The sequence below is a fragment of the Aedes albopictus genome, chromosome 2 (assembly GCF_035046485.1).
Source record: "Aedes albopictus strain Foshan chromosome 2, AalbF5, whole genome shotgun sequence".
Lineage (NCBI taxonomy): Eukaryota > Metazoa > Arthropoda > Insecta > Diptera > Culicidae > Aedes > Aedes albopictus.
The window spans coordinates 130,075,467-130,084,475 of record NC_085137.1 but is presented as its reverse complement, the minus strand read 5'-3'; the positions used below and the strand labels follow the sequence as shown (position 1 = coordinate 130,084,475).

The 9,009-nt window shown below is 38.8% G+C and overlaps 2 long non-coding RNA genes across 2 annotated transcripts; one reads left to right on the top strand and one right to left on the bottom strand.

The window, feature by feature from the left end:
* The first annotated feature begins 519 nt into the window (after positions 1-519).
* On the top strand, positions 520-3,763 carry LOC134289066 (uncharacterized). Its single transcript, XR_009998245.1, has 3 exons — positions 520-1,102; positions 1,162-1,544; positions 1,822-3,763. It is a non-coding gene; the product is annotated as an uncharacterized LOC134289066 (long non-coding RNA).
* Positions 3,764-5,402: 1,639 nt separating this feature from the next.
* Positions 5,403-6,701, bottom strand: LOC134289065 (uncharacterized). Its single transcript, XR_009998244.1, has 2 exons — positions 5,672-6,701; positions 5,403-5,613 (listed from the first exon to the last, which is right to left on the bottom strand). It is a non-coding gene; the product is annotated as an uncharacterized LOC134289065 (long non-coding RNA).
* Between the last annotated feature and the right edge of the window lie 2,308 nt (positions 6,702-9,009).

Genomic DNA, 9,009 nt, shown 5'->3' with positions numbered 1-9,009 from the left:
AACCCATTTGATGCACAATATTAACTGAATGCACCCTCGGGTGATTTGTGCATCCTAAGCTTTTACCGAAATTGGGAGTACATAAGAACCCATTTGATGCACAATATTTACTAAATGCACCCTCGGGTGATTTGTGCTTCCTAAGCTTGTTTTGAGCTTGGAAGTACATAAGAACCCATTTGATGCACAATATTAACTAAATGCACCCTCGGGTGATTTGTGCATCCTAAGCTTGTTTTGAGCTTGGAAGTACATAAGAACCCATTTGATGCACAATATTAGCTAAATGCACCCTCGGGTGATTTGTGCATCCTGAGCTTGTTTTGAGCTTGGAAGTACATAAGAACCCATTTGATGCACAATATTAACTGAATGCACCCTCGGGTGATTTGTGCATCCTAAGCTTGTTTTGAGCTTGGAAGTACATAAGAACCCATTTGATGCACAATATTAACTGAATGCACCCTCGGGTGATTTGTGCATCCTAAGCTTGTTTTGAGCTTGGAAGTACATAAGGATGCATCAAAATTCGTCGACGTTCAAATCGTCGACTTGTATCGTTTTTATCGACTATCGTTCATTTCCCACTAGTTGCATTGGTATTAGTGACAACCTGGATTTTGATAATCCAAAACAAAACGATCATCCGGGTGGTTCTCGCAGTACTGTTTATCCGAAACTTTTGCCGAGAATTATTAATTTACGCGTTTTATTTTTCTTTGGAGTTTCACTAGTTTTAATACAAATTAAATTTTTATACATATTGCCTGTGAGGATAATAACAAATCCGAAGACGAGATGGTGATGCCGTACAAATCGGCATCCGGAGAGTCCGGAAGGTGCTTTCAAGAATCCAGATTGTACCACACATCGGTTAGCTGGCTGGAATGGGGATCGTGGCTTTGATATCGAGCTGGAAGACGATATTGCCGCTTGGTGTGAGAACTTCCACGATAATTATAAGACAATCTAGGAACCGCGGATTTCCTAGCGACTGCGGATGTTCTATACGAACACGCGAAATCCATATAAGTGCAACTGAAGCTGTGTGCTAACTGTCCGGACCATAATTCACCGCAGAGCAATTAGCTGGCGTACACGGGTGAGTTTCAAATACTGGTCCCTTAATTTGGAATACATATGATATGCGTTGATTTTCAGAGCTTGATGAGACGCCGCGTAATGTTCTGCATAATTGTGAACTACGGTGCCGCGAGATGATCACCCCGAAAGTACAAAGTACGGAAGATAATTGCTCGACAGCACAGAAGCTGGCTAGATTCCGTTAGATCTGGACCTGTTAGATGGATTCGATGAGCATACTTTGTGATGCCACTGTTTATTCAAGATAAGATGTCGATTGCTGAAGACCGTCTGAATAGGGCCGACTGTGGGACACTGTTTCGGAAACGGAACGAGAACTGCAGCTGGAACTGGTGTGTTTGGTTGAACGTTGAACTTTAAGGATCAACTGGAGGCTATCAGATAGGCCTCCCATTATCAGATCAAACGGAACGATCTTCCCCTACTTGTGCAAGATTACTGTAAGTGTTAAGTGGGAATGACATACCCTCAGTGTACCAGTAGCCGCTCGTGTTCCAATCGCCGATCAAGAGTGTAGAAAACAGAGTTCCCTGCAAAAATAATTGTTTTTCCACGGATATTCAAAATATGCGTGCCAAATTATACACGGATGAAGACAATCGTACATTTTTATGCCAATAAACATCATTTTTAAGTCGGTGAGCGGCTATTGGAACACGAGCGGCTACTGGTGTCTGATGGTAATTGACATTCAAATTTTCTTTGACACGATTACAGGAGAAACCAAGTAGTTGCGGCAAGATATCGAGGGCGAACAATGGGATGTCCCCGAGAATGAACCCGCGCATACGCTCCGGCTGGATGAATTCCAGGTTCATCTGGTGGACTCGAAGGACATACTTCTCGCCATGTTATCGGAACTCAGGCGGCAGTCGGTTATTACCGACCTTAATCGGTGCAAACAAGATTCCCCACATTCAGCTGGCCAAGTGGGACGATGTGTAAATGATCTGGCCATCCAGCTGGAGCCGTCGGATTGGACCTTGACGAAGAAAGTGTTCAACCAAGATTTTCTAAGCTGTCGTTTGCTCTACCAAAATGTTCATATTTTAAAAGGCACTGTAGTCTTCCAATGTGATTTATAGGATTTATAGCACCTCGAAGGCATCGGTCATATCCTAGGAACTATGCTTACACGGGGGACCGTGTAGAAACACTGGAAAATCTGAAAATATTGAAAATGTTCTCACCTTTGAATATCCGAAGATTGTTTCAGAGAGTTCAAGCAGAAAGGGAGGTGGTAATGTAGCATGGGTGGATTCTAGGGATTAGTGTAGAGGTGGCAAGGGAAGGTTGAAGGGTTTGGAGGAGGAGAATCCATACTGGTTTTAAGGAGGGTTTCAGAGAATTTTTAGAGGTTCTTCTTCTTTAGGGCTCTACGTCCCCACTGGGACTTGGCCTGCCTCGCTTCAACTTAGTGTTTTTTAGCACTTCCACAGTTATTTTTAGAGGTGTCAAGGACGGTTCAGACTTTAGACGGACAAATCAAAAGATCAAGGACACTGTCATAAAGTGTTCAAGAGGATATAAGGCGTTGTTTGGGTGGGACATAAGGCTTAGGGGTGTAGGGGTGTTCCAGGACATTTTCAGCAGATCTACATACGTTATCAATGGGGTTTTGTTACCATTCTTCTGATGTGCAACATTCTATAGGTCTATGAATTATAGAGTTATGTCCATAAATGTAGAAGGTCCTCCACAAGCTCTCGCGAATATAGGCATCAAGATACATGCATATACATACATACATTTATTTGTTCAACATCACATTTAAGACAAGACATAACCAACAATAGTACGTCAGGCCAGGCCAGTAGGCATCAAGATCTACAAGCGTAATCAACAGATTGTTACATAAATGATACAGTGCAATACATACAGAGCCATTGAGCATTGTTCTTTAAAGAACAAATTTACAAAGATATTCTAGGTCATCCAAGGACGAGAGTAAAAGCCTTGAGATCTACAAGCGTAATCCATGGATTGTTGTTACATTACTGACACGGTGCACCATCATAACTGGAGCATTGTTCTGTGAAGAACTTATTTTCAACGATGTTCTAGGTCCTCCAAGAACTTCCGCGAGTGAAGGTCGTCTGATCTACAAGGGTAACCAATGACCTTTTCTTATTCTACTGTTTCGGTATTAGCCGCCGTTCATAAATAACGTAACGCTCCAGGGGGAGGGGGCGAGTACGGCCAAGCTTTACGGCCCTTACAAAAAAGATTTTCATACAAAAAAGCATTACGGAGGGGAGAGGGGGGTCGAAAAACGTCGATTTGAGCGTTATGTAATAAAAGGATGCTGCCAGAGCCTTTTAGATGTTAATGCCTATAACTCAAAGGGTTTAAGGCTTGGTTTAAGAACAAACGTCTTGACATCCCGCTTTAACAGTGCATCAAAACTTCAAACGCACAAATCTCAAGAAACAAGCTTCACAACAAAACATTTCATTATTCTGTTCTTGCTCACTTGTAATAAAAACCTAAAATAAGAAGATCAGGTGCGCTGGTTTTGTTTACGAAGAGATTTGTGCCATCGATATCGTGAGGAGGTGCCAAAGTCGGCAATTTTGGGGTTCTAACAAGTTTGTCCTTAAAGAGTGAACCTAATCTATGTAGAGTTGCAATGGGATTCATAAGATTTATTCTGATAGTTGTAAACAGGCCGTTCGCAATGCTGGGGGTGGATCTGGCCAAAGTCTACGCTCCATACAAATTTCGAAAATTTTGTATGGACAAAAGTGTACGAGGGGGGAGGGGGGTCTGAGATGGCCAAAAATGAGTACGTAGTTGATGGACAGCCTACGACTATAGACTACAATAGACTATCTTCTATGGACCTGTAGGCTGCTGCATCGCATTGGTAATCTCATAACAACCCATTGATCACGCTTGCAAATCTAAAGGCCTGTATTCGCGAGAGTTCTTGGATGACCTAGATCATCTTTTAAAATGGCTACTCAAAAAAAAACTATCTTCCACGGACCTGTAGGATGTTGCATCGCATCATTAATGTAATAACCAATTGATCACGCTTGTAGATCTAAAGGCCTATATTCACGAAATTTTTTGGAGGATCTCAAGGAGGACATCTTGCGTAATCAGCACATCTACAGGAAAATCTTCCATTGATCTGTAGGTTGTTGCATTGTCTCAGTAATATAATAACAACCTATTGATCACGCTTGTACATCACTCGCGGAAGTTCTTGGAGGACCTACAACATCTTTGAAAACTAGGGTAGGACGGGGCAAGATGAGCACCCCTCCGTTATACTACTTTTATGATGTATTTTGCCCAAACAACTTCATAATCCGTTAGAATGTACTTCATCCTGTTTGTAAACCTGATAAAAGGTACTTCATAATAAACGAATTAAAAAGTATCATCAAATTAGTCATAGCATGGATTTTTAGCATTTTATTATAAGAAATCATCAGAATAAAATAAGGTTTTTATGTCAAAATAATTTTTTTACCATAATTCTGGTTATCAGCCAATATTAATAGCTTATTGCAAAGCATTGTGATATTTTTCCAGATATCAACTGCTCGAGTCTACTGTTAAATAAAAACTGTCTTTATTTCAATCTACAAGTTTAAAAATCACTTAATTCTACATACATAGATTTGTTCTCTACACAATACTTATCCTAGTGCGAGGTGAGAGAGAGAGAGAGAGAAAGAGAGAGAGAGAGAGAGAGAGAGAGAGAGAGAGAGAGAGAGAGAGAGAGAGAGAGAGAGAGAGAGAGAGAGAGAGAGAGAGAAAGTATAAGCGAATAAGGCACCAACGCTTGTTGCGTGATGCACTTGGCAGCAGTCTAAGTAATTTATGTGTATGCAAGTATTATTGCATGAGAACGGAGTGCTATGCTGAAAGAGTCGAGTTACGGTTCAAATTAGTCTATAGTTCAACCAGGACAAATCTTCTTCTTCTTCTTTATGGCTCGACGTTCCCACTGGGACTTGGCCCGCCTCGCTCCTCGCTTCAACTTAGTGTTCTTTGAGCAGTTCCACAGTTATTAATTGAAGGGCTTCCTTTGCCTGCCATTGCATGAATTTGTACATTGTGAGACAAGTACAATGATACACTATGCCCAGGGAGTCGAGAAATTTTTCCCGACTGGAACGGGAATCGAACCCGCCGTCTCCGAATTGGCGATCTATAGTTTTAACCACTAGGCTAGGCTAACTGGAAATCCCTAGCAGGACAGGTCGTCAGGACAAATCGTCATCCGAAATTCCATGGACACAGTTGGCACAGGTTGGCAATATGGATATGCACCGATTCCTTAACACCGTGGATTCGCAATGTGTCACCGTGATCGGTTTTCACCGTGAAGTGACACTCATAATAAGGGCCACAGTCTCATTCCTCGTCACGAATCGGGATTCCGATCGAATTACGATTTGACGAACGTAACGATACGGACGTCGTAAACAAGAACATCACGGCGGGGCTGAATGCTCCTTGGCCTTCTTCCAGGCTCAGCGAAACCAAGAATACCTAGAAAATGCAAGGGGAAAGTTATAATTGCTCAAAATTGAAGTAAATAAATTCGTACCTGTACGTAAAAGACCTCATTAGAGCTCTGAGCGGCTCTATTCGTACCAAGCGACTTGCAAGTTAATAACAACCGCAACAACCAAAAGCAAGGCATACTTGTACCACTATTTAAGTTCTATCTTTTCGCGCAAGCTTGATGATGGCGCTGTGTTTTTGCTTCCAAAAAAATAATTAAATGCTGACCGAGATGTGCTTCAAATAAACATTTCCCGTTCTTCTCGTGTTTGATGCTTCGGTTTCCCTGTGGTACTATTCCAACTTCCAGTGGATTGTTAGTTTTCGGCGGAACCGTCGAATCCGTCGTAATACGTAGGTCCTGTAGAAACTGTCCTTCGATCCTACCGATCATTACCGCGCCTTTGGTGATGCGTTCTACCTTGTGCAGACCTTTGAACAGGGCTACGTGTTTGTGGGATTCTACTAGTTCCAGAATGTCGTGGCAGATTCTGAAATTTAGCTCTGAAATAGTAAACGGTAATAATATTTAAAGGCCGTTGAACGATATTGTAATTAAGATGATTTTCCCGAGCCCTAAATAAGCTTGGGGTGCAATTAATTACCAGTATGCATTATATGGGTTCTTGTGTACTCCCAAGCCTGAAATCAGCATAGGATACACAAATCACCCGAGGATGCATTCAGTTCAAATTGTGCATCATATGGGATCTAGTATAGACGGATTTCGCGCCAACTCAGATTATAATGAAACTTTCTGGGTGTGTAGACCTTGACTGGATAAGCCACTTTGCATACTTAGTTTCTTCAAAAATTATCTAGACTATCGTTTGAAAAGGGCTAAACTTTTTTTACCGATTTTTTTCAAATGTGTTTAATAAAAAAATGACTACTGCTACAAGAAAGTGTTGTATGAGTGATTGTCACTAAATACGTTAAGTTTCAAGAAAAAATATTGAAAAAATTCCAAATTGAGCCCTTAAAAATCGTTTTTAAAAATTCAAAGTCTATTTACAAAAAAAAAACACCATCTTTGATATCGATGAAATTTTGTCTCCAGATAGGTAAATATGCTCCCTACCAACCGTCCATAGGTACACAACAAGATGGGCATTTTTAAGAAAAAAAAATGGTTTCTGACAAATTTTCATGTCCAAATCAAAAACTTATCAAAAACTAAACCAGTGAAGGTCGTAATCATCTCAGAATCCAGTGAAACACAATTTGTTAGGAGATTGTGTCTCATTTATTCAAGGAGATTTTGTCTTATTCATTCAATCAATTCATTTTTTATATTTAAATGAATACTTAAATGTATTCTCTTATGAAATGACGAATTTTGTTCCAAATCGTATTTGGAGTTAGCAGCACCTTCTCAGATTACAATGAAACTTTCTGGGTGTGTAGACCTTGACTAGATAAGCCATTTTGCATACTTAGTTTCTTCACAATTTATCTAAACTGTCTTTTTTAATGGGCATTTTTTTTCAAATGCATTTCGTAAAAAAATGACTACTCCCACAAAAAAGTGTTGTATGGTCCACTGCACGAATTTATGCTGGCCTGCTTACTCTCACACGAAATTTGACGTTTGAGCGGTGTCGGCACCGCTCAAACGTCAAATTTGCGGTGAGAGTAAACAGGCCAGCATAAATTCGTGCAGTGGACCATGGGTGATTTTCACAAAATAATTCAAAATAAAAAAAAAATGAAAGAAAACCAAATTGAGCCCTACAATGAAAAAATCATTTGAAAAAAAAAATCAAAGTCGGTTTACAAAAAAAAAACATTTTCGTTTTCGATGAAAAATTGTCCCAAGATAAGTAATTATGTTCCCTACCAATCATCCATCAGGTATCAGCTCCAGAGGTACGTTTCCTCCAACCGTCCATACACGACCAGATGGGTACTTTTAAGTAAAAGCAGTTTTTCTAACAAAAACTTTTTTGTGTCAAAATTATTTTTTAGTGTCTTTTGTTATTAAAAACTTAATCAGTGATGGTAAGAATCCCCCCAAAATCCAATGAACCACATTTTGTTATAGATTTTGTCTCATTTATTCAATCATTTAGAAAGGTTTTCTTTTATTTTATTTACATAAATACTTTATTAAAAATGTATCCTTGTCGCACCTTTTTATCGACTTGTTTCAAATGCATTCAATGAAAAAATAACAACTCCTAAAAATAAATTTTGTATGGGTGACTATCACAAAATATTTCTAAGAAATAGTATTGAAAACATCCTGATTGTGCCCTACACTGAAACAAATAATTTAAAAATAATACAATTTCGATTAAAAAACACATTTTTGATATCGATGAAATTTCGTCTCAAGATAGGTAATTATGTTCACCACCAACCGTCCATACACCACAAGACGGGCACTTTTAAGAAAAAAAAGTTTGCCTAAAAAAATGGTGTTTATGTTTTTGAATCGACTTTGAATTTTAAAAATGATTTTTTTTCAGTCAGTTTTTTGTAATAGTAGTCATGTTTTTTACTAAACGCATTTGCAAAAAATCGATAAAAAAAGTTAGCCCTTTTCAAAAGACAGTTTAGATAAATTGTGAAGAAACTAAGTATGCAAAGTGGCTTATCTAGTCAAGGTTTACATATTCAGAAAGTTTTATTGTAATCTGAGAGGGAGCTGCTAACTCCAAATACGATTTAGGACGAAAATCACCATTTCCAAAGAGAAACCATTTGTAATAAAGTATTTATTTAAATATAAAAATTTAATTGATCGAATGAATAAGACAAAATCTCCTTGAATAAATGAGACAAAATCTCTTAACAAATTATGTTTCATTGGATTCTGAAATGATTACAACCTTCACTGGTTTAGTTTTTGATAACAAAAGACACTGAAAAAAAATCGTTTGGACATGAAAAAGTTTTTGTTAGAAAAACTTTTTTTCCTTAAAAGTGCCCATCTGGTTGGTAGGGAACATAATTACCTATCTTGAGACAAAATTTCATCGAAATCGAAGATGGTGTTTTTTTTGAAAATCGACTTTGAATTTTTTAAAACGTTTTGTCAGTGTAGGACTCAATGTAGGATCTAGTACATTCCTAAGCCTGAGATGAGCTTAGGATACACAAATCATCCGAGAGTGCATTCAGTTTAAATTGTGCATCATATGGGATCTAGTATATTCCTAATCCCAAGATGAGCTTAGGATACACAAATCACCCAAGAGTGCATTCAGTTTAAATTGTGCATCATATGGGATCTAGTATACTCCTAAGCCTGAGATGAGCTTAGGATACACAAATCATCCGAGAGTGCATTCAGTTTAAATTGTGCATCCTATGGGATCTAGTATACTCCTAATTCAAAGATGAGCTTAGGATACACAAATCACCCAAGAGTGCATT